Source organism: Leopardus geoffroyi, chromosome D1, assembly GCF_018350155.1.
Source record: "Leopardus geoffroyi isolate Oge1 chromosome D1, O.geoffroyi_Oge1_pat1.0, whole genome shotgun sequence".
NCBI classification, from domain to species: domain Eukaryota; kingdom Metazoa; phylum Chordata; class Mammalia; order Carnivora; family Felidae; genus Leopardus; species Leopardus geoffroyi.
This window is the reverse complement of record NC_059329.1, coordinates 58,543,296-58,567,444: the sequence shown is the minus strand read 5'-3', so window position 1 is coordinate 58,567,444 and position 24,149 is coordinate 58,543,296. Positions and strand designations below refer to the sequence as shown.

Below are 24,149 nucleotides of genomic sequence, written 5' to 3'. Positions count from 1 at the left end.
GGGGGTGATGAGAGACAAAAAGTAACAGACATAATGAAATGTAAATTCCATGGTGTGTTAGAAGGTGATGGGTGCTGTGGGGAAAACAGCAGAGCAGGAAGAGGGATTGAGAGGGCAGGCTGGTAGAGGGGGAAGGGGTGGGAGGGGTGTGATTTTAAATAGAGTGGTCAGGTGAAGACTCAAGAGGGGCCCAAGAGAGGGCATTTGAGCAAGCTTGAAGGAGGGGTGGGAGTTAGCTAAGGGACTCTCTGGGGGGAGAGGTTTCCAGATAGAGGGGACCGTAAACACATGGTCCCACTGCCCGTGTAAGGAGTCCGCGGCTGGGGTGGAGGCAGGAGGAGTTGGGGCCAGAGATGGGGGGAATCTGGTAGGACATGGAATGAGGTGGGAAGCCACAACAGAGACACAATCTGACATATTTTAGAGGGATCTGGCTGCTGTGTTGTGAATAAACCGTAGTGGTGGCAAGGATAGGACAGCAAGAACAGGAAGGAGCTAATTCAGGAAGCCAGGAGAGAGAGCATAGGGATTGGGATCAGGTGGTAGCAATGGAGGTGGCGAGAAATGGACCAATGCCAGGTGTATTTTGAAGGAAGAGCCAATAGGATTCCTGATAGTTTTTTCCTGCCAGGTTTGACAGGCAGTGAAACTGCAATCCAGAGGAGGTCTAGCCAGGTGGCACACACCCACAGGTCACTGAGTAGAGCAGAGGATGGGGGTAGAGGTGGCAGGAAGGTCCCTGGGGCTAGGGTGGTGTCTGGGGGGAGGAGAGGGCAGGATGGGAAGAAGGATTCTGTTGCAGCAAGTCACAAACCAGCCCCAGGCAGCTGGGCGTTAATTTGATCAATGGCTTTTTCCTCTTCCCCTCAATTCCCCTATGATGACCTTTTAATTGGGTCCATTTGTTCCAAGACCATGAACTGAGCAGATGCCAGAGTATTTGCCTATTATTAAATAGATTAGGAAACGGCCCTAGGCTTTCGGCTGCCAGAAAAGTCAGAGCAACTGCGCGGCTTCTCTGAGGAGTAACCACAGGCCCTCCTTTCACTGCAGAGCCCAGGCCAGGCATCTTGTCTTCATCCGTGCTGCCCCTCTGTCTGCAGTATCCTTGCCCCTGCATGGCTCACCTGCTAACTGTCTCCTCCTCCTTCAAGGCTCACTTCAAAATCCCCTCCTCAGGAAGCCTTGCTGATCACCATCTGTGCCCTCAGCCTCCTCTCCCTGGGCAGAAAACTCTCACATGTGTGGTGAAGGATCCCTCAATGGGGGGCCTGCCTCTAACATATGACATGGTCCAAGCTGGGGTTTTTAGGGAAGAGGGATTCAAAGAGCATTTAAATCACAACCTCACTTAAGTAAAAAAAACACTTTTCAATTTCCCCCTAGTTCCTCCCCACAGAGAAACTGGACTCAGAAGGGGTGGGGTGCAGGGAGGGGAGGAGAGAAGTAAGTGTGAAATTCACATCTTGTGTGGAAAGGAACCCTCTTGCACTGTTGGTGTGAATGCACCCTGGTACAACCATTCTGGGAAACAGTAGGGAGGCTCCTCAAAAAGTTAAAAATAGAACTACCCTATAATCCAGCAATCACACTGCTAGGTATTTACCTAAAGAATACAAAAACACTAATTCAGGGGCACCTGGGTGGCTCAGTCAGTTAAGCATTCAACTTCGGCTCAGGTCATGATCTCGAGATTTGTGAGTTTGAGCCCCGCGTGGGGCTCTGTGCTGACAGCTCAGAGCCTGGAGCCTGCTTTGGATTCTGTGTCTCCCCCTGTCTCTTCCCCTCCCATGCTCATGCTCTGTCTCTCAATAATAATAAATAAACATTAAAAATTTAAAAAAAAAACACTAATTCAAAGGGATACATGCACCCTGATGTTTATAGCAGCATTATCTACAGTAGCCAAACTATGGAAACAGCCCAAGTGTCCAGCAATTGGTGAATGGATAAGAAAGATGTGGAATATTACTCAGCCATAAAAAAGAATGAAATCTTGCCTTTTGCAATGACATGGATGGAGCTAAAGAGTATTATGCTAAGTGAAATAAGTCAGTCAGAGAAAGACAAATAGCATATGATTTCACTCATACGTGGAATTTAAGAAACAAAACAAATAAACAGAGGGGAAAAAAGAGAGAGAGAGAGAGACACCAAGGTACAGACTCTTAACTATAGAAAACAAACTGACGATCACCAGAGGGGAGGTTGGGGAGGGGGTAAAATAGGCGATGGGGATTAAGGAGGGCACTTGCTGAGATGAGCACCAGGTGTGCATGGAAGTGTTGACTCACTAAATTCTACACCTGAAACTAATATTGCACTGTGTGTGAACTAACTGGAATTTATATAAAAACTTCAAAAGAATAAAGTGCACAATTCACCATGAAAAATTTATATTATGGAAATGTAAACTCGACTGGAGAGAAAGAAAACTGTTTCCTGGCAGAAACAAATTCAAACTGTTTAAAAAAACACTGGTTACTTCCATTTGAGACATTATTGATTTGCTCTGTGAAAGATGGGGATTTAGTTTTCTTCCCTCACCCTCCTGTTGCAATTTTCTGGATAAAACAATATTCAGTGCTTCCATTTTTACGGCCTTGAAAGTATTGTTTGTAGTAACACAGCATTCTATGATTACATTTTCTTTCCTGCATAACTTTTTGTTTTTCCTAGAATTAATCATTGTCTCACTGTACACCCTTCAGGGGGACATCTGCTAAAGACAAAGAAAATTACAAAGAAATCTTAAACAGTATTTGTAGTTACACCACAAGTGGCTATTGAGCACTTGAAATATGATTTGTCTGAATTGCGTTGAGGCATAAAATACACACTGGATTGCAAAGACTTGAGTACAAAAAAAGAAGGTTGTAAAATATCTCATCAATTTTTTATATTGGTTACATACTGAAATGGTAATATTTTGGATGTAACGAGTTAAATAAAATGTATTACAAAAATTAATTTCATTAATTTCTGATTACTTTTCTAATGTGGTTCCTTGAATATTTTGTTACTTTTTAAAGTTTTATTTATTTTGAGATAGAGTCGGGGAGAGGCAGCGAGAGAGGGAGAGAGAGAGAATCCCAACCAGGCTTCGTACTGTCAGTGCAGAGTCTGATGCGGGGCTCAAACTCATGAACCATGAAATCATAACCTGAGCCATAGTTGGACACTTAACTGACTGAGTCACCCAGGTGCCCCTCCTTGAATATTTTAAATTATACCTGTAGCTTGTATTATATTTCTTTTTTTTTTTTTTAATGTTTTTATTTATTTTTGAGACAGAGAGAGAGCATGAGCAGAGGGAGAGGGAGACACAGAATCTGAAGCAGGCTCCGGGCTCTGAGCTGTCAGCACAGAGCCTGACACGGGGTTCGAACTCACAGACTGTGAGATCATGACCTGAGCTGAAGTCGGACGCTTAACCGACGGAGTCACCCAGGCGCCCGACATTATATTTCTATAGAACTGTTCTAGGCAGTGATTGTCAAAGACTGCTGGTAAATACGACAGTCTCCTGAGACCTGGATGCACTGACCAATATAACATCACAAAAAGAGACAGAACTAGGCGTGATGTCTTGCTGATGTGGTACAAAAGGAAGTATGTACCGCCACCTATGAATTCTTACCAAAAAACAAGCCTGAGTGTGATCAAGCCTCTGGATTTAACTACCACTTTTCAGGAAATAGCATACGTAGGAACATGTTAAATGACAGTACGGACACTTAGCTAGATTCAGAATCTGAGAACTTATACAGGATAAATGACCTGTTTTTTTCATAAATAAATGGGGAAAAAATGGCAGAGGGTGGACGTAGGAAGAGAAGTCAAAGCCAAGGTCCCATCTCTCTTCATTGCTGTAAAAGTATAAGGCCCCAACTCCCGAAACATTCAGAAGCCATTTATCCTGAAGGCAAACGGGGGGGAGGGAATCGGAAACAGAGAAAAGGCTGGACAACTTTTGGGTTTTCTCCACTGTTATAAGTGAATTGTGTGCCCCCCTTAAATTCGTATGTTGAAGTCCCAACACCCAGTGCCTCAGAATGTAATGTTATTTGGGCAAAGGGTCTTTAAAGAGGTAATGGAGTTCAAATGAGGTCACTGGGGTGGGCCCTAATCCAGTGTGATGGGTGTTCTTGTACAAAGAGGAAATTTGGACACAGACACATACAGAGGTAAAAGGACATGAAGACACAGGGAGAAGACAGCCATCTACAAGCCAGGGAAAGCCAAGATCCATCTCTCATGGTCCTCAGAAAGAACCAATCCTGCTGTCACCGTGATTTTTGATTTCTAGCCTCCAAAACTGTGAGAAAATAAATTTCCGTTGTTCAACCTCCCAGTCTGCAGTGTTTGTTATGACAGTCCTAGCACCCTAATTCATCCACCTGTCAGTGGGGTGGGAACTCAAGACAATCATCCCGTCTGTTATAGGGGGAAAGGGAGCTGTGTTTTCTTTGCCTGTGTCTCCCCAGATGGGAATGCCTGGTGGAAGTTACTTCTCAGGGCCCGAGTTTCCCCTTGTTGGGTTAACAAGCTGTCACCATGGTGGGGGGCCTGGCCCTAACCACCCTAATCAGCCTAAATTCTCATCTTCACACCCCCATGCTGTATTTCCTCTTCAACCTCTTCACAGCTTTGTTTTCACCGCCAAAATGTTGATGATCTTTGTATCAAAGAACATCATCTCTTGTATTGGTTGCATGACTCAGCTGATTTTCTTACTCTTTATTGTCATTCCTAAATACGATGTGTCGATATTAACGGGCTATAATTGCTTTGTAGCTGCCTGTAATCCATCATTGTTCCAAGGCCACCACATCTTATCAGGGGTGTTTGGTGTTAAAGTTTGGTGTGTACGTGTGTGTGTGTGTGTGTGTGTGTGTGTGTGTGTGTGAGAGAGAGAGAGAGAGAGAGACAGAGAGACACAGAGAGAGACAGAGAGATATAGTACTTGCTGGAGCCACTGCCCATAGAGGGCACATGCTTAGGCCAGCTGTCTGCAACAGCAATGTCCCAAACCATTAACTATATGAAAATTTCCTGGTCCTCTAAATGTCTTACACCAGCACACCTATGTCCGTGAGGAGGTTGTTTTCACTGTGACAGGCACTAATATCCGGTACCCAGTCCTCCTTTCTGTCCTTTTCATCCAATCTGCTCAAGTAAATCAAAACCCATCAGCACCTGTGGCTCTGACATCAATGCCATTTCTCTTCTCTTTGGGTGAGGAGCATTTATGTGTCTTAAACATTCTTCTCTATGAATCAGGGTCTATGAACTGGTGTATTTCCTATTGCCATGTGGGTCCATGCTGAATCCCTATGTAAAGACCGAGGAAAAAGGAAAATCCCGGTTAAAACCCAGGAAAGCAGGGATCTGGTAAGGAGATCTGAACTTCTGTTTTATTGGTATTTTTTCATGGTGGGATTTTGTTCCTAACTATGTTCATTCTACATATGGAGGAATGGTTAGTCTTTTCTTAAAATAGACTCGTTTCATCATTTCCCTCGTAGGTAATCTTGGTTCGTTGTTTGCTTTCTCATCTCCTGCACACTTTGGAGACAGGTTTGACTAAGTATGGTTGTTTATACACTAGACCCTTTTTCATTACTCTTTGTCATCCCTTTGTCTCCTGCTCTTTTTCCAATCCTGCACCTATACTATAAGCCCACAGTGACCCGGAGAAAAGTTAAACACTGCAGCTTACTTACCTAAGCCCAGGAGTGCCAAATATTTTGGAAGTGCTCTCTTTCTTGTCAGTTACTGGAAGAGGAAGCAGGGTTCCAAAGAAATGCCTCTCTTTCAACCTGTGTAAACAGCTCAAGGTGGACCCAAACCCTCTTGATCTTGGTTTATTATCCTTGTCACTCTTGCTTTGTTATTCTGGCCTTTATTGTCTGCTTCTCAGAGTGGCAACATCTAAGAGCTCCTGCCAGCCTTGTCTGCAAGTGGTGGCAGCTGGAGGTATTAATACACACATCCCAGCTTCCCGGTGAGTAAGGCATTTGTGGGCTCCCCCGCAAAAGAGAAGGAAATCAGGGCTTTTCCCTTTGAGATGTGAATCACATCCCCTTATTTTCAAACTTCGGAGACAAAAAATAAACTGTAAAGAACAATTCTGTTGTTTCTTATCTGATAATTTTCAACGCAGGACAGCATTACTCTGTTAGTATTTTTCTGATCTGCAAATTGCCAGGAGCCAAAGTGGGCGTCATGTATGTCAATACAATAAAACATTAGATAATGACGAGAACATGTGACACCACCATTTTGACGTCACGGATGCCCGAAATAGCACTAATTTAGAATGATTAGAGGACTTGATATGTATCCAAGAACTCAAGGGGGAGGATGGATGATAGTATAAAAGTTGCATGATATTATCTAAAATGGCATCAAATATTCGGAAAAAAAAATTTAGTTCTTGCAGAAAAATTTTGTCATTTGTCATTTAAAACCACTGTGCATAAAAGTGGATAAACAATTCATCTGCCTTTTAATTTTACAGTGAGGTTCAGCACGGAAAAATCAGCTGAATACTGACAATAATAAACTGTTATCCTAGGAAAGGTGTGTGGGTCTACTTAAACTTTGTCTCACTGGTAGGACCATAGGCATCGTTAAGACAAAGGTTGTTTCCTATGCTTCCTTCATTTCTCCAGCGCTTCCCCCCTTCTTAGTTTATATGGCAAGAAATATGAAGTTGAATATCAACTTGAGATATCAAGAAATATCAGTTGAATTGGAACCTCTTGTTCCAACCACTGCAGTGGTTGAAGGAAGGTTTTGATGATTTACTCTGTGCTGGCACAGCGCTAAGAATCTTACATATATTACCTCAAACCATGTAGAACAGAATTATCCCCCTTTTTATGAGTGACTGGCTCTCTGAGAGGTGTAAGCGAGGGCATTGTTCTCCCGTTTCTGTTGTTCCTGTTATCAGGACCCTGGGCCCCAGTTCCAGCTCCTTTCCTTACAGATTGGGTGAACTTGGACAAGACCATGGGTCTCTCTCTCTCACTTTCCTCCTTGAAAAATGGAAGTAGTCATGTGTTCTATATAAGGGTTTTTTTTTTTTATTTTTTTTTAACGTTTATTTATTTTTGAGACAGAGAGAGACAGAGCATAAATGGGGGAGGGGCAGAGAGAGAGGGAGACACAGAATCCGCAACAGGCTCCAGGCTCTGAGCTGTTAGCACAGAGCCTGACACGGGGCTTGAACTCACGGACCAAGGGATCATGACCTGAGCTGAAGTCGGACGCTTAACCGACTGAGCCACCCAGGCGCCCCTATATAAGGTTTGAAAAGATTAATGTGTGTGTTTATGCAAAGTACTCATAAAGTGGTAAATCCCTATATAAATTTTTGTTTATAAAAATTTTCAGGGGTGCTTGGGTGGCTCAGTCAGTTGAGCGTCCAATTCTTGATCTCAGCTCAGGTCATGAATTCAGGGTTGTGAGTTCAAGCCCCACAACGGGCTCCATGCTGGGTGTGGAGCCTACTTAAGAGAAAAAAAAAATGTTTTTATTTTTCTCAAGAATGAGATCAAGTCCCAGAATTTGGGGGCAACTTAATTAAATGTGACATCTTGATTTAAGAAAGTGATACGTTTTGACCAAAAAGAATGAAATCTTGCCATTTGCAACAATGTGGTTGGAACTAGAATGCATTATGCTAAGTGAAATAAGTCAGTCAGAGAAAGAGAAATGTCATATTTCACTCATATGTGGAATTTAAGGAACAAAACAGATGAACATAGGGGAAGGGAAGGAAAAATAAGATAAAAACAGAGAAGGAAGCAAACCATACAAAACTCTTAAATACAGAGAACAAAGTGAGGGTTGCTGGAGGGGAGATGGGTGGGGGATGGGCCAAATGGGCCAGGGGCATGAAGCAGATGCCTGGGATCTTGGGATGAGCACCGGGTGTTATATGTAAGTGATGAGTCACTAAATTCCTTATTTTTTTTTTTAATTTTATTTTTTAAAATTTACATCCAAATTAGTTAGCATATAGTGAAACAACGATTTCAGGAGTAGATTCCTTAGTGCCCCTTACCCATTTAGCCCATCCCCCCCCCCACACCCACTCCAGTAACCCTCAGTTTGTTCTCCATATTTATGAGTCTCTTCTGTTTTGTCCCCCTCCCTGTTTTTATATTATTTTTGTTTCCCTTCCCTTACGTTCATCTGTTTTGTCTCTTAAAGTCCTCATATGAGTGAACTCATATGATTTTTGTCTTTCTCTGACTAATTTCACGTAGCGTTGAGTCACTAAATTCTATTCCTATTCAACTAAATAACATTCGTTAGGCTCAAACAAACGAAAATATTGAAAGGTAAACAGTGAAAAGTCTACCTCTCATTGATTCTAGTAAGTAATCACTATTCATGATTTTTTCTTTATCTTTCCAGATAATTAATTGTATGCATTTACAAGCCCTGAAAATTGTGCTTTCTTATCTTTTTCTGTCATACACAAAAGGATATGTACTTGTACAGATATTTCTAGATTTCTTCTGCAGATTTCTTGAAGGTCTTCACACACTAATACATAAAAAGCTTACTCGTTTGGGAGCATCTGTGTGGCTCAGTCAGTTGAGCATCCAACTGCAGCTTAGGTCATGATCTCATAGTTCGTGGGTTTGAGCCCCGCATTGGGCTGTATGCCGATAGCATGGAGCCTGGAACCTGCTTCGGATTCTGTGTATCCCTCTCTCTCTCTGCCCCTCCCCTGCTCATGCTCTGTCTCCCTCTCTCTCTCTCAAAAATAAATAACATTAAAAAAATTTTTTTGAAAAAGCTTACTTATTTGGCTTATAGCCATAATTTATATGACTAGTTCCCTATGAATAGGATTTTCAGGCCATTTCCAACCTTTGGATATTGATTTGTTGATTTCTTTCTTTTTTTTTTTTTTTTCAACGTTTATTTATTTTTGGGACAGAGAGAGACAGAGCATGAACGGGGGAGGGACAGAGAGAGAGGGAGACACAGAATCGGAAACAGGCTCCAGGCTCTGAGCCATCAGCCCAGAGCCTGACACGGGGCTCGAACTCAGGGGCCGCGAGATCGTGACCTGGCTGAAGTCGGACGCTTAACCGACTGCGCCACCCAGGCGCCCCAGTTGATTTCTTAAAGAACTGAAATGAATGAAAGTGTCAACTCTTTTTTTGCTATGAAGTTTAAATTGTTGAACCAAAAAATAATGTCCGTCTGTACCTCTGATTCACCAAGTCTGATTTAAGAGGGAGAGGCATCTGCTCATACCAAATGAAAGACTTGCCTCCTGATCTCAAGTTTCAACTGTCATGTCATTTGGCTTCTTGGTCCACGTGTTGATTTTGTCACCCCTCAGTCCCCCTGCAGTGGTGGTGTTGAGAGACCAATGAGGTTCCAGAGGCCATGTGAGCAGCAGATCTCTATGAATTGTCACCTCTTTTGTCACGGGCACCATGTTACTTTTATTTATTATTATTTTTTTAAGGTTTTTTTTTTTTTAACGTTTATTTATTTTTGAGACAGAGAGAGACAGAGCATGAACGGGGGAGGGTCAGAGAGAGAGGGAGACACAGAATCGGAAACAGGCTCCAGGCTCTGAGCCATCAGCACAGAGCCCGACGCGGGGCTCGAACTCACAGACCGTGAGATCATGACCTGAGCCCAAGTCGGCCGCTTAACCGACTGAGCCACCCAGGCGCCCCTAAGGTTTTATTAAAAAAAGTAATCTCCACACCCAATGTGGGACTCAAACTCACAACCCCAAGATCAAGAGTCACATGCTCTATGGACTGAGCCAACTAGGAGCCCCTGTTCCTTTTAAAGCATGTTAACTTCTGAATCAGGAGCAACTCTGATAGGCATGAAGCTGGTAGGAAGGAGCTGAGCTGAAAAGAGAAATGTCCAAATCTTGCCTCAGAAATCTTGTGTTCTAGTCCTGAGCAATACTTCCTAGATATGTAACCTAAAGGAAGCCGTGTAGTCTCTATGAGCCTCAGTTGCCTCATCTCTAAGATGGGGATAATTGTATATGTACAAATGAAGCATGATAATGTATGTAAAACACTTAGCACAACGCCGGCTCATAGCACACACAAAATAAATACTAGTATGTTTCGTTAGTGGAATTTGGAAGGATAAACAGGACTCACTGAGAAGATAAGGAAAGGAATAACATTCCAAGAGGGGGAGCAGCATGTATAAATAGCAGAATTTACAAAGTATGAACCCTCAGAGCCAGCTGTGGGAGGGAGGCAGGGCAGGATTGCCAACCCAATTTTGTGTAGTTGAGGAAACGGAGACCCAGAAATGGGCAGTAATTCACATCTATCATCATTGTACACGGGAAGGCAGGAGAGGGATTCAGAACCCTGAGGAAAAGCTGCCATGGCAGAAAGTCCTGGGTCATGAATCTGTGCATTAGCACTTGGACGGCAGCTGGAATATTATGGGGAAGTGAAAGGGGGTACTTCCGTGGTCTGGCCATGGCTTCTAGACTGACAAAGCAAACAGGAGCAACATGTGGCTCCTGGACCTCAGGAAAGGGGCTGGGGAGTCCTGGGGCCACGGCTGCCACTGAAAGAGCAGCATTGGCCTCAAGAGGAGGCTGCAAGCACATAGAGTAGGGGGACTGACAGGGGCAAGAGGAGTCTCAGAAGCCAGGCATAGCTTGTCCAGCTCTGGGTCTCATTGGACACTTGCCAGCTGCTAAGGTTTTTGAGGCCATGGGCCAAGGCTGAGAGGGGAGAAGAAGGAGGAGTTTGCTATCAGACACAGTTTAATGGAGGAGGGTTCTTGGAAGTGGGGGGGACAAATGGAGGAGGACAAATATTGGAGGTGAGGGGAATGGGGGCTGGCTCCTGGGCCAGCTCAGAGCCTGCAGCCCTCTCCCACCTTCTCCCAGGTCTGTCTTCCCTTGGCCTCAGCGACACCACATGGCTTGGTTGTTTATCTTAACTGCTTTCTCTGGCTGTTCCTCCTCAGTCTTATCCCTGGGTATCTCCTCTTCCCTCCTTTAACTGATGGCTCCATCCTATGTGCTCTTCTCAGTCTTTTCTCTCCCCTTAAGCAATCTCACCCACCCTATGGCCTAGAGAACCAAACATTAAGCTGATAAGTACCAAATCTGTGTCTCCAGTCCACTGCCAACCCTGGGTGATGGGCCTTAATTTTATTAAAGAGTCACCACGTTTCTCTGCCTTGATGTATGTGCAGGGATCAAGCTACTTGGGTAAGCTAATCAGAGTAGGCATTTCCAGGGGTTGGAGCACTCAGTTGGAGACTTCCACTGAAATCAGGTGAGGCCCTACATTCTCAGGAGGGCCTAGAGACAGTGGATGGACCAGGCAAGGAGGGCTGAGAGCTGAGGGAAGGATGCTGGGGAATGGGCAGTGCACCAAGGCAAGCCCCCACAACTCCGACAGATTCCCCTCCTGTGCCCACCTTGGAGAACCAGGGCTCAGCCTGTTGGGAGTAAATGGGACTCCTCTCACCCTACCCATGACCCTTACTCAGTACCCACTATTCCTTACACCCTGCAGCTTCTCACTGAAGATACCTGGGACTCTGCCCAGGGGGCTTTCTCTCGTTGTTTGGAGCACGCGTGGCCGGAAGTGCCAGACAGTTTAGGGACCAGCCTTTAACCAATGACAGCTGGAGTTGGTAGGTAAATGCTCCCATTCCCTCCCTCAGGTGGAACATCGCTAAGATGTGTATTGTGCTGCCTCCTAGAGGTGCCCAATGAGACTGACCCCCAGTGAGAATCTGCTCATTGACCACCCTGAATTGGCTTCCTTCTTTTTCCCTGTCACACTTCCCCGACCCCTACTCGTGCTTCCTGGGATCATCTCAGAAATTAACTACTTGCACCTAAATCCTTGACTCAGGGTCAGTTCCAGGGAACCCAAACCAAGATACCCTCTCCGTCTCCCTCACATTCATACCCAGTTTGCCTTAAGTCCTGCTGCTTCTACCTCCTAAAAGCCCCACAACCCATCTTCTCTTCAGCTCCTCACTTATCACTCCTCCTCCATCCCCACCGCCTGGACTACTGGCCTAGCCTTCTCACTGGTCCCCTGCCTCCTCTTCCGCCCCTCTGTACAGCAGCCAAGACAAGCAATGTTTCTAACACAGAACTCTGATTGTGTCCTTCCCCTGCTTAAGCCCTTCCAGGGCTCCCATTGCCCTCAGGATAAACCAAGCTTCCTGGCCTGGCATTCAAGGCCCTATAAGACCTGCCCCCCGCCCCCTCTTCAGCCTGGTCTTGCTCACTCCTCCTTGTCACAGTAGGACTGAGCTTCACAAGCTTCCCAGAACTCACAATATTCTCTCCAGATCTCTACATTATGCTCCCTCTCTCAGGAACACCCTCCCCGATTTTACCCACATAGCTCGAGTTGTTCTTGAACTCTCAGCTTAGGACACACTTGTACTCTGGCCTCCCCTATGTCCCTGCCCCCAGTCTGGGTCAGAGCCTCTCCTATGTCTCAGGGCATGTGTCTGTGTCCCAATGCCCAGCACGTCATCTTGGTTTATCCTCTCTCCACACTGGACACTTCTTGAAGGCACTAGCTACAGATCATTCATCTTTGTATCCCCAGCGGCCTGCACACACTTGGGCACAATAAAGGTCAAAGAATAAATAAATGATCATGGCAACTCCAAATCCTCAAAGAAATGTGTATTCATTCTTTCATTTAGATATTTACAGAACACTGTGCCGAGCGTGGGGGAAATAGGGCTGAACAATAGACACAGTCCTGCCCTGAAAGACCTTCTCTGCTGGTGGGGGAAAGATGTAGAGAGAGACAACCTCAGGCTGAAATAATCGAGTGTATCAGAGGCCAACACTGGGGCCTCGGCAGCCCAGAGGAGCCCTGTTGTGGCGGGGGAGGAGGAGGAGGACAGAGAAGGCTACTGAGGGGAAGTGCCTCCTTTCTGTGCTCACCCTACTCAACCTCTGTCTTTGCAGAGGGTACAGGGGAGTTGGGGGGTGGTCAGGAAAGAAACAGAAGCTATCAGTGTGTCCCTTACAATCTCACCTCCTCCTTCCCCTCCAAGGTGACCTCTAGGCTGTTGGTCATTCTCATTCATATCTTCACGCACTTTCTATACGAGTTTTACATTATTTTGTATGTTTTTAAACTTTATGTTGATAGTATACTGCATGCATCCTCCTATACACTTTTTTCATATTATGCTTGTAAGATTTAGCTTTATTGCTGTGTGGTGTCCTGGTTCACTAATTTTCTCTGCTGTATAGTACTCCATTACATGACTATGCTGTTATCCCTTATTATCAGGACATAGACCATTCCTAATAGCAAATTCATGGACAGTGGAAGGTCATATTACAGAATTTTGGCTGGGAGAAGTCATATGTTCCCAGCTCATCCAAAAACTTCAACTGATTTCCCCCAAATATCATTAAACATTTTTAAAAATATTAATAACCATCAAAGATTTCTGCACAGTACAAAGCTATGCTCTCCAATATGGTATCTACTAGCCACACGAGGCTATTTTGGTTTAAACATGAATTAATTTTGGGGCGCCTGGGTGGCTCAGTCGGTTGGGCGTCCGACTTCAGCTCAGGTCACGATCTCGCGGTCTGTGAGTTCGAGCCCCGCGTCGGGCTCTGGGCTGATGGCTCAGAGCCTGGAGCCTGCTTCCGATTCTGTGTCTCCCTCTCTCTCTTCCCTCCCCCGTTCATGCTCTGTCTCTCTCTGTCTCAAAAATAAACGTTAAAAAAAAAAAGTAAATTAATTAAAAAACAAAACAAAACAAAAAAATAAATGTAAATTAATTAGTAGTTAAAAATTCAGGTCCTCAGTTGCCCTAGAAACATTTCAAGGGCTCAGTAGCCACAGGGGACTAGAGGCCCCCATCGTGGATGGCAGATATAAGATATTTCCATCAGTGACGACAGTTCTAAAGCATTTAAAACACTGATTACTCCATTATCTAACACTGAATGAGCCTTTTTTCCTGTTTTCTCACACACGGAACAGTTCCTGTGTGTGAGGACGTGTGCCTGGCCAGGCGTCTCGCTGAGCTTTAGTACTACCACATCTCCCTCCAGGGGGTGGGTTTCTCTAAGCATCTTGGGCTTACCTACTTTCTTCGCAGGCTTTCCCACTTCCTTAGAGGACATTTTCACTTAATGAGAGGAAGATGGTAACAATTATGTACCAAATAAGTTTAAGTGACATGAGCATGAGGCACGATCCTATCCTCTTGGGAGAACAGCTGCATTAGGACTGCAGCCCACTCCACATCTGCTCACCCTGACCCATACTGGTGAGCGCCTGCAGGTTTATTATGTCAGGTTTTCTGTGGGTAAAAGTTTTGCAAGCTACTGTAACAAACGTGGAGAGAGTGAGAGTTCACGTAGCAAGGGATACCCGAATAAAAATGTATTTTCCAGGGCGCCTGGATGTGTCAGTTGGTTGAGCATCTATCTGACCCTTTTTAAAAAATATTTATTTATTTTTGACAGAGAGAGAAGAGAGAGAGAGAGAGAACTAGTGGGGGAGGGGCAGAAGGAGACAGAGACACAGAATCCGAAGAAGGCTCTAGGCTCTGAGCTGTCAGCACAGAGCCCATGTGGGCCTCGAACCCACAAGCTGTGGGCTCATGACCTGAGCTGAAGTTGGGCTTAACCGACTGAGCCAGCCAGGTGCCCTGAAAGTCCGGCTCTTGGTTCCAGCTCAGGTTATGATCGCTGTCATGGGATCGAATCCCCCATCGGGCTCCGCAGTGCGCGTTGGAGCCTGCTTGATTCTCTCTCTCCCTCTGTCTCTGCCCCTCCCCCACTTGCTCTCTCTCAAAATTAATAAATTAAAAAAAATGAATTTTCCCATTCTTCTATTAATGGATATTTAGATTGTTACCAGTGTTTTGCTTTAGATATAATGCTGTGGTGTACATTTTTATACATCTGCAAGAGTTTCTCCTGGTTATATATATATATATATATATATATATATATATGTTGAGTGGCATACCTCAGTCTTAGACTATGTGCATCTTCAACTACTAGATATTAATAAATTGTCCTTAAACTTGGTTGTGTTCAATTTCTAGTCTTACCAGCAGTGCATAAAATTTCCTGTCTGTATGCTCTCAACAAAGTTGATATTCTAAAACTCTAATTTTTGCTAATCTGATGTGTGTGAAATGGCATTTCACTGTGGTTTTAATTGAAATTCCCTTAGGTGACAGGGGTGCCTGGGTGGTTCAGTCAGTTGAGCATGCCACTTCGGCTCAGGTCACGACGTCATGGTTCATGAGTCTGGGGCCCACCTCGGGCTCCGTGCTGACAGCTTGGAGCCTGAGCCTGCTTTGGATTCTGTGTCTCCCTCTCTCTCTGCCCCTTCCCAGATCGTGCGCTGCCCCTCTCTCTCTCAAAAATAAAAATTTAAATTAAAAAAAAAAAGGAAATTTCCCTGGGTGATAGTGAGGTTTAACATATTTTCCTATGTGTAATGGCCATACTTGCTTTATCTTCTTTAAAATGCCAGTTTGGGGGCGCCTGGGTGGCTCAGTCGGTTAAGTGTCTGACTGTTGATTTTGGCTCAGGTCTTGGTCTCATGGTTCATGGGATCAAGCCTGAGTCCAGTTCCGTGCTCCCAGCACGGAGCCAGCACGGGATTCTCTCTCTCCCTTTCTCTCTGCCCCTTCTCTGCTTGCCCTCTTTCTCTCTCTCAAAAGTAAACAAATAAACATTAAAAAAAAAATACAATGCCTGCTCGTGTATTTTGCTCATTTTTCTATTAGGTTGTTTGGCTTTTTCTTATTGCTACGTAGGAGTTATTTATATATGCTGAATAATAACCCTTTGTCTGTTATATGTATTGCAATTATCTTCTCTCAGTCTATGGTCTGTCTTTTCGTGTGTGTGCATGTGTTTGTATTAATAGAACTTTAAAAATTTTATTAGACTTGGGGCACCTGGGTGGCTCAGTCAGTTAAGCCTCCGACTTCGGCTCAGGTCATGAGCTCACATTTGTGGCTTCGAGCCCCATGTCAGGCTCTGTGCTGACAGCTCAGAGACTGGAGCCTGCTTCAGATTCTGTGTCTCCCTCTCTTTCTGCCCCTCCTCCGCTTGGGCTCTGTCTCTCTCTCTCAAAAATAAATAAACATTAAACATTTTTATTAGACTTGAGTTCACCAATTTTTTCCTACACGATTTGTTTCTTTTTGTTGTTTTTCTTCAAGAAATCCTTCCTCAATCCTGGCACACAGCAGGAATTCAGTAAATGTTGAATATAAGCTGCAATGGGAACTGAAGGGAGGGGCTGCAGGCATTGGGGTCAGGTGACAGGGGCTGTGGCATCACAGACATGAGGATATGGAGGAGATTATTGTAGAGAAGAGGACGCTTCAGTCATCAAAGGACACCAAAGATGTCTAGGGAGCAATGGGTCTGGGATGCAGGAGATAGACTGGGCTGGAGGTGGGGACTGAGTATTCAGCACACAGGGGTAATTTAGGGAGCACTACCCTCCCCCAGGGAGAATGTGCAGCACTAGCAGAGGGTGGGATAGAGGGTGGGAGGAGTCTGGGAAGCAGGAAGAGAATCGGGAAGGGTATTGTGGGAGCCACGTGGGCAGTTCTTGATAGTGTCCATGGAGTGACTTCCTATGCACTCCTTCTGAGACACAGAAATTACTGGGTCCTTGGAGGGGCCATCTTGGGGGTTCTGTGAGGGCAGAGACTAAGTAAATGGGGAAGGACCGCAGAGGTGGTAACTGGTTGGCACTGAAGGGAAGAGAGGGGGCAGCACCTGGAGGGCGTGGCCCCAAGGCAGGGCTGGGAGAAATGGTGGAGAATATTCCTAGGTGGCAGGAGAGGAGACCAGGAGAGGGTGGGGGGACCGGGCTGCAGGAGCAGAAGAGCAGCTCTGGGCACTGGTTGCGGCCTTCACCCCAGATGAAAGAGGAGCTACTTCTTGGGTAGGGGGATGCTGAGCTGAGAAGTTAGGGGCAGAAATTTAATTGAGCCCCCTGCAGAAAGCCCAGTCTCAGTCCTAATGTCTGCCTGACTCAAGAAAGAGCCAGTGAACATTTTTGAGTGAATTTCTTGGTGAGTCAGTTAGAGGGTGGGGTCAGCAGGTAGGATTGGGATATCAGTGGGTTAGGGTTTGTGGAGAGGGGAGATTTGGAAGGGCCACTGTGAAGACAGAGGAGAGAGCTTCCCTAGGTGAGGTTTCTAGGGGCCCAAGTCCCTTAAGTCACAGGCAAACACCTTCTCCCTGCAAAGAGACGAACCGGACAAGGACTTGCCTCAAGGTCCCTTCAGTCAGAGAGAGCCCCTGACACTAAACACCCCTGGGTCTGTCCTCACATCTCCATCCCCCACCCCCTCCCTGGGCCAGCCACCACCATGTCTTTGCAGACTGTGGACAGGCCTCCGGGCTGGGCTCCTGCCGCCACCTTGTCCCTCCCACCCGCTCCTCAGTCTCCATTCAACAGCTGGAGAAATCTATGAAAGCGAAATTTGGTTATGTCACTCTGCTGCTCTAAACACTTTGGTGACTCCCACAGCCCTTCAGATAAAGGCCAAATTCCTGACCGTTGCCACAAGGCCCAGCTGGAATAGCTCCTGCTGCTCTTACAGCCCACCTCCCACCACGCCTCCCAGCTCGTGGGGCACCCCCACTCTGGCGGTGCTTCATTTCCTGGACCATGCCAAGCCCTCTCCTGCTTGAGCCCTCTATGCAGTCTCCTGGACCAGGGATTCTCTTCCCCTCACTGTCACCTGCCTGAAGCCAACTCCTCACCTTGGTCTCAGCTTAAATGGTACTCCCTCCAGGAAGTCTTCCCAAATCTCCTGATTTAAAAACTAGATGCCTCCTCTGATCCCCATTATAATCTCCCGTATTAGCCCTTCACTTTTCCTCCTTAGCACTCATCACAATGTGTAATGATGTATTAATTTGTGTGACTATTTAATGTCTGCGTTCCCCCCCCCCCCCCCCAGAGTATAAACTCTACGAAGCCAGCGCTATCTGGACTGTCTTGTTCATATGCATTGCCAGTGCCTAGCACAGAACCTGACACATAGTAAGAACTCAATAATTGTTGCTGCAGTAGTCACCAAGAGGAGGGGCTGGCTTGTCAGAGGGCTACAGGTCAGGGAGGTTTCAGGGACGAGGGAACTGGAGGCCAAGGTCCAGGAGATCTGAGAAGATAAAAGGAGGAATATTGACAATGATAAGCACCATCCATGTGCCAAGTGCGGTCCGGTTACACTATCCTGACACTCACCATTCCTAGCATCACTCCCATCTCATCTTTAGTACGATGTCCCACTAGCTGGGTGACCTGGGGTCTGTAACACCAGGCTCCTGGGGTTGTTATGAAGATCAGGGATCAGGGATCAGCCTGTGGTGTGGGAAGTGTCACCAAGTGCCAGGCTGTAGGGGCACTTGGGCTCTACATCCGGACTGCTTAGGTTCAAATCTCAGGTCTGCCACTTACTAGCTGTGTGACCTTGGGCAAGTCACTTCATCTCTCTGTGCTTCAGTTTCCCCACCTGTAAAATGGGGTTAAGAATGCCCCTGGAATGGTTACGGTGACGAAATAAGGAAATGGATTAAAACACCTAGCATGGCGCCTGGCACATAGTGGAACTCAAAAAATGACACTTATTATCCCTCCCTCTCCTCGACCAGTTCCGAACTGTAGACTGTCAGAGCCCCGAAGACCTGAGGAATCACCGCTTCCACTGTCCCCAATGCAAAGAGGGAAACCGAGGCCAGGCAAGAGCAGGGATGCCGGAACCGGGACTAGAGTCCAGGGGTCCTGAGTCCCAACCCAGAGCGTCCCTTCCTACGCCTGCGGCCTCTTCCAGACGCTAATCACCACCACCAGGTTGCCCAATTGGCGGGCAAACCAGTCGGGTCCAGCCTCCGCGGGACTCCAACTTGGGTGCGCTCCAGCCCGGCCACGCCCCCGCCCCCGCCCCCGCCCCCGGCGCTCGCGCTCTCGCTCTCGCTCTCGCTTTTCGCTTTTCGCTGTGAGGCACGAGGAAGGCAGGGAGGCGGGAGAACTCGGGGTGGGAGCTTCGGCCGCCCACGCTGCCCCTCGGTTTGTGGGTTCACCTCCCAGCTCCCGAGCGAAAGGTTTACGGGTTCGCCTCCCAGCGCGAGCGCCAGCGAGCGTCGTTCCCGGCTTGTAGCCTGTAGCCGGGCGGTGCTGCGTGGCCCAGGTAAGCGCTGTGCGGGGCGGGGCGGGGCGGGGCATCCAGGGGCCGGAGGTGCTGGGGCACGAGGGTACGGGATATGCCTGCCGGCTCCAGGCTACCCCCGCTGCCCGGGTGGGGTTTCCAGGGGTGAGTGTGTGTGTGTGATGTTAACAGTGTGTAAGACATGAGCGTGGGCCATGCGTGTGTGCTGGGCTGTATGCAGTAGTGTGTGGTGTGTGTATGCGCCGTGACCAGTGGATTAGTAGTGTGTGTCCACATGCAAGAAGTGTGTGTGGTACCTATCTATAGCTGTGGGTGATTGTGCCAGAGTAACCCAGGGGTTCTGTGTGTGCCCGTGGTTTGTGCACGCTGTGTGGTAGGAGCCACCGAGCGATGGTGCATACATGTGCGTTGTGCCTGTTGTGAGACGTGTATTCTGTGTGTGGCACATCTGTGGCCCTATGTGGGGTGCTGAGCCAGGTAATGGAAGGTGAGAAGCGTTTGTGTAGCTGTTACCGCCCACAGACCATTTCCCATGAACCCAGGATGGTTCTTACTTTTCTACCCAGCACCCCTAAGGGCTTGGGAAAATGAAAGCTCACCCCGGATATGGGTGGAGGAAGTATAAACGATCCCTCCCTCACACACACACACACACACACACACACACACACACACACACACAGCTTCTTTGAGGTCTCCTTTTTTAATCTTCAGAATTCATGTGGATGTTGCATTCCTTTCTGTAATATTACTGCATTTGTTTTAATATAAAAGTAGTGTCCCAGTGAGTTGACTCAAGGCTTGGCTGGGTTTATCCTGCAGTGGTAGTCCTCCAGCACCTGTAGAGTAGGAATCTGCTGCCTGTCTTCCAAACTGGGATGGCAGGATTTACGCATCCTGGGGGAGTATGGCAGTGTGGTTGGTATAGGGTTGTGCTGTGTGTGCATGTGTAAAGCACAGTTGCGTTGTGGGAAGCTGGAGTTGTGTGTGGCCGTACGTGCTGATGTGAAGGAGGGGGTCACGGTGGTGTGGGGGGTATATCCTGCATGAGGGGACTGTGGTAGGGTCTGTCGGTTATATTTAGTTCAGCAGCAGGGGAGCAGGGCTTCTGAGGAGGAAACCTGACCATCAGTGAGATTTTCACATTTTCTCCACTGGCTGGGCTGGAAGAGATTGCAGGACCCTGGGGGATCACAGGGAAGGGGTTCTCATAGCAGGCTACCACCTGGGACTGTTGATGTGGTTGTGCTATCCAGGCTTGGTTTGCATCCCAGCTCTGTCACTCTTTACACGTAAGACTTTGGTCAAAACCTCTCTGCACCCCTTAGTTTCTTCCTTTATAAAATGGAGGACTTAATATATTTGCCTCGTAGGGTTATTGTAAGGACTAAGTTCCTGGATATAAAATGCTGGCACATAAAATTCTTTAACTGTTGGTGATAAAACTGCTGGTGATAAAACTCTGATGGATGTGATGGAGCCTCTACATGAGGGGGCCCCTGCCTGCCCCAGGAGCCCCTGATCCCCACAGGACCAATGACTTCTCATGAGCTGGGCAAGTGGGAATCTGAGAGCCCCTCATTTAAGTATGTCTGGGGGATCCATTCCTGACCCCAGGCCCCATCATTGTTGCACTCTGAGTGACTCTGTCTCCTGGACAGATGCAGTCTGAAAGGGATGGATGCTGAGTCTCTGGCAAGGCCTGGGATAGAGCATGGGACAGGGAGCCTGGGGTAAAGTGCAGGGTAGCCATGGGGCTTGGACAGAGGCCTCTCTCTCCTGACTAACACTAGAGGGACAGGAAAATGCTGGCCTCTGTGTGTGTGTGTGTGTGTGTGTGTGTGTGTGTGTGTGTTTGGGGACTGGCAGGGGTAGGGATGCCCTCTGCCTGGAATGAGGAAAGTCAAGAAGGGCAAGATCAAGGATGTTTCATCCCTGGCCCATGGCAGACCCTAGGAGCTGGGGGTGGGGGAGGTGGCAAGGTCAAATTTAGGGCAGGTGGGCCTGAGCTCCAGGCTGAGGTGGACCAGGAGACCCATTAAGCTGGGCTTTGCTTGGCGAGGGTGGGGAGAGGACGTTTGCATTGATGGAGCAAAAGAGCCCTTGTTCCTGATGACTTCATTGGGGCAGTTTAGAGAAGGTTCCTGGAGGACTCAGAGGAGGAGGGGACATAAAAGGCAGTGTTGGGAGCTGTGGAAACATATTTAGGGAGGGCACCTAAATATATCCACTGTGGTGGCGGGCTGCTGTGATGGACTGGCAGTGAGGCTTGAGACAGAGCAGAAGCATACCACTGTCCCCACTGTCCCCATGCAGGGAGTGCTTTGGCGCCAGAGGCTCTGCATGCTGCTTTAGGAAGGCTGGAGAACAGAACCCTGCTAGGTAGCAGGAGACCTGGCCCAGCCCTGACTGGCTGGGTGACAAGGCCAGCTCTCTCTTCTCAGCCATCAGGGAGGTGGGACAAAGTGGTGTCAGCATCACTTCTGTCCCTGATTTCCTTTAATCCACAATTCCAGCTATAATTGTTCCTGATTCTACAGCCCTAGCCCTAAGGCTATAATCTCAACTCAAACATTCTAGACATATGTAATCTAAGGTGTAGCTGTAATATTCCCTGATTCCAGCTTAAGTGTTCAAGAATTCTGACCCTGGCTCTGGCAGTCTGACACTATTTTTTTTTTAAGTTGTATTCATTTATTTTGAAAGAGAGAGTAAGAGAACATGTGCGTGAGCAATCAGGGGAGGGGCAGAGAGAGGGAGAGAGAGAGAATCTCAGGCAGGTTCTGCACTGTCAGCCCCAGTACAGGGCTCGAACTCATGAACTGTGAGATCATGACCTGAGCCGAAGCCAAGAGTCAGACGCTTAACTGACTGAGAGGCCCAGGTGCCCCGGCCGGACATTTTAAAGCTTATAAACTACCAGAGAAAATATGCTAGAGGTCACTTCTGCAGAATTGTTTGAGAAGCCCCAGGAAACGTCCCTCCATAGCCAAGCACAGGCACTGGAACTGCTCCTCTGGGGTAAGGGAAGGCTTCTGGTAAAGGCCATATGCTCCCTGGGATGGGTGACAGCGAATCCAGAAGCCCCTCCTCAGCAGGACAGTGGAGGTACTTGGAGCTCATGGTAATCAGGGGGCGAGGATGGCCCAGGAGAGGGAATGGTGGGGATCCAGGGTTGTCATCATTCCCCTTGGGATCCCCTGTGGGATCACTGGGCTCCTGGAGGGGACACAGAGAGGATGAAGGGAGAGAAAAAGAAATGGGGCTGAGGAGACCCCAGAGGCAAACCTCATTGTGTCTTAGGTTGTAGAAAAGACTCTTGCAGTGTTCGCAAGAACAGTGCCATTAATGCACAGCTGGGTGTGAACTTGGCATGGGGTGGGGGGTGGGGGGCTGACAGCCAGTTCCAGCTTCAGCTGAGTGACTTTAGACAAGTCAGTTTCCCTCTCCAGAACTCACTTCGTCATCTGGCAAACTGGCACACAGGACTAAAATACCCTGACCTCTCTCTCCTAACGCTGAGGACGTCAGCACTGTCATGGACTGACTACCTGGACGAGACTCTAATTAGTCCAATAGGTGAGGAAAGAATGAGTAAATGAATGATCAGATGAAGAGGTATGAAAATACAGCACAAGGCACCATGACTGTGATCTCTTCCCTCCCTCCCTGCTAAGCCTCAGTCTCAGCCCACATGTGAGAAATTGGTCTCAGACCGAAGAGAACTGGGGGTCTTGTCCTCTGGAAGAGCCCAGAATTGGCTGAGAGTTTATGAGACTGCTGGGTGTCACCCCTTGCCCTGCAGTGTTTCCACTGACAGCCCTGCCCTGAGTCCCGGTGCTCTCCATGAATATTTCCCCATGACCATCCCTCAGCTCCCAAGCTGATGATTGAAGGAAGGAAGGAACCGTAGCTTCAGGGGCAGTAGCTCTGGAGGCTGGGATGGAGAGCAGGAGCCTCCCAGAGGTTGTGGGAAGAGCAGAGGCCAGAGAGTCCTGGGCCCCCAGGCTGTGTGAAGCAGGGTGAGGATGGGAGTGGCCCACATCTGAGAGGTAGTAGCATGAATGAAGAGGGGACAGGTCGCATGCATTTACCAGTGTCTACACTGTGAAGTATGGTGCCCAGTCTTTATCTATATGCCCTTTTGTCCTCTAGCCACCCTAGCAGAAGCAGAGGGCTCGGGTACATTCTGGGCTTCTTCCTCCATTTCTCCTCTTGCTCACTCCCCCCATTCAGTTATCAAGTCCCATTGAACTTGTCTCCCAAATATCTCTTCAGTGGTCCCTTTTTCTCCATCCCTGTGACTTTGGCTCAACTCAAGAATCCTCACAGCCTCCCCATCGCCAGCCCCATCCTTCCCTCCCTTTTTATTTTGGCTGCCAGGAAGCTGAGTCGCCATCTTAGTCTAGGTTTCTCTACTGTTTTTTCTGCCTTGCTTCTGATAGAAACATGTGGGATATGTGGCTATTGTCTGTGCTGCCTCCAGCCCTTTAGGGACAGGGAGTAAATTCTAAAGCAAACAATAAGTAAAATCTGGTATTTCCTAGATTCTTATGAAGAGGTCCATTGGCTCCTTGGGTATTTCACTTTTTTTTATTGCCTGTCTCATCACATTGACTCCTACCCAGACATAGAGACACTGGTGCTGAATGGGGCAGTGATTTGGTTCAAAGCATTGTGTTCAGACCTGGCTCTGCCACTACTATCTGTATGAATCCTCGGCAAGTTACTTAACCACTCAGTGCCTCATTTCCCCATCTGTAATGTGGGGATAATAATGGTACGTACCTTATAAGGGTGTGTGAGGATTGAATGAGATGTTGTAAGCACTGTGTGTTCCCATATATAGTTATTACCCGAATGGGTCTGTGACATCCTGAAAAGGCCAGGAGGAAGAGGGACTAGATCAGTATGGAATGTTCTATATCAGTGTTTCTCAAATG

The 24,149-nt window shown here is 47.3% G+C and overlaps 1 protein-coding gene across 2 annotated transcripts in view; it reads left to right on the top strand.

The window, feature by feature from the left end:
- The first annotated feature begins 19,034 nt into the window (after window positions 1-19,034).
- Window positions 19,035-24,149, top strand: part of P2RY6 (pyrimidinergic receptor P2Y6) — a 39,689-nt gene continuing 34,574 nt past the window's right edge. Inside the window, exon 1 of one of the 2 annotated variants that reach the window (XM_045484098.1) lies at window positions 19,035-19,227. The gene's annotated coding sequence lies outside the window, so the exon portion shown is untranslated. The remainder of the gene's footprint in view (window positions 19,228-24,149) is intronic. The other variant, XM_045484096.1, reaches the window with a different exon arrangement.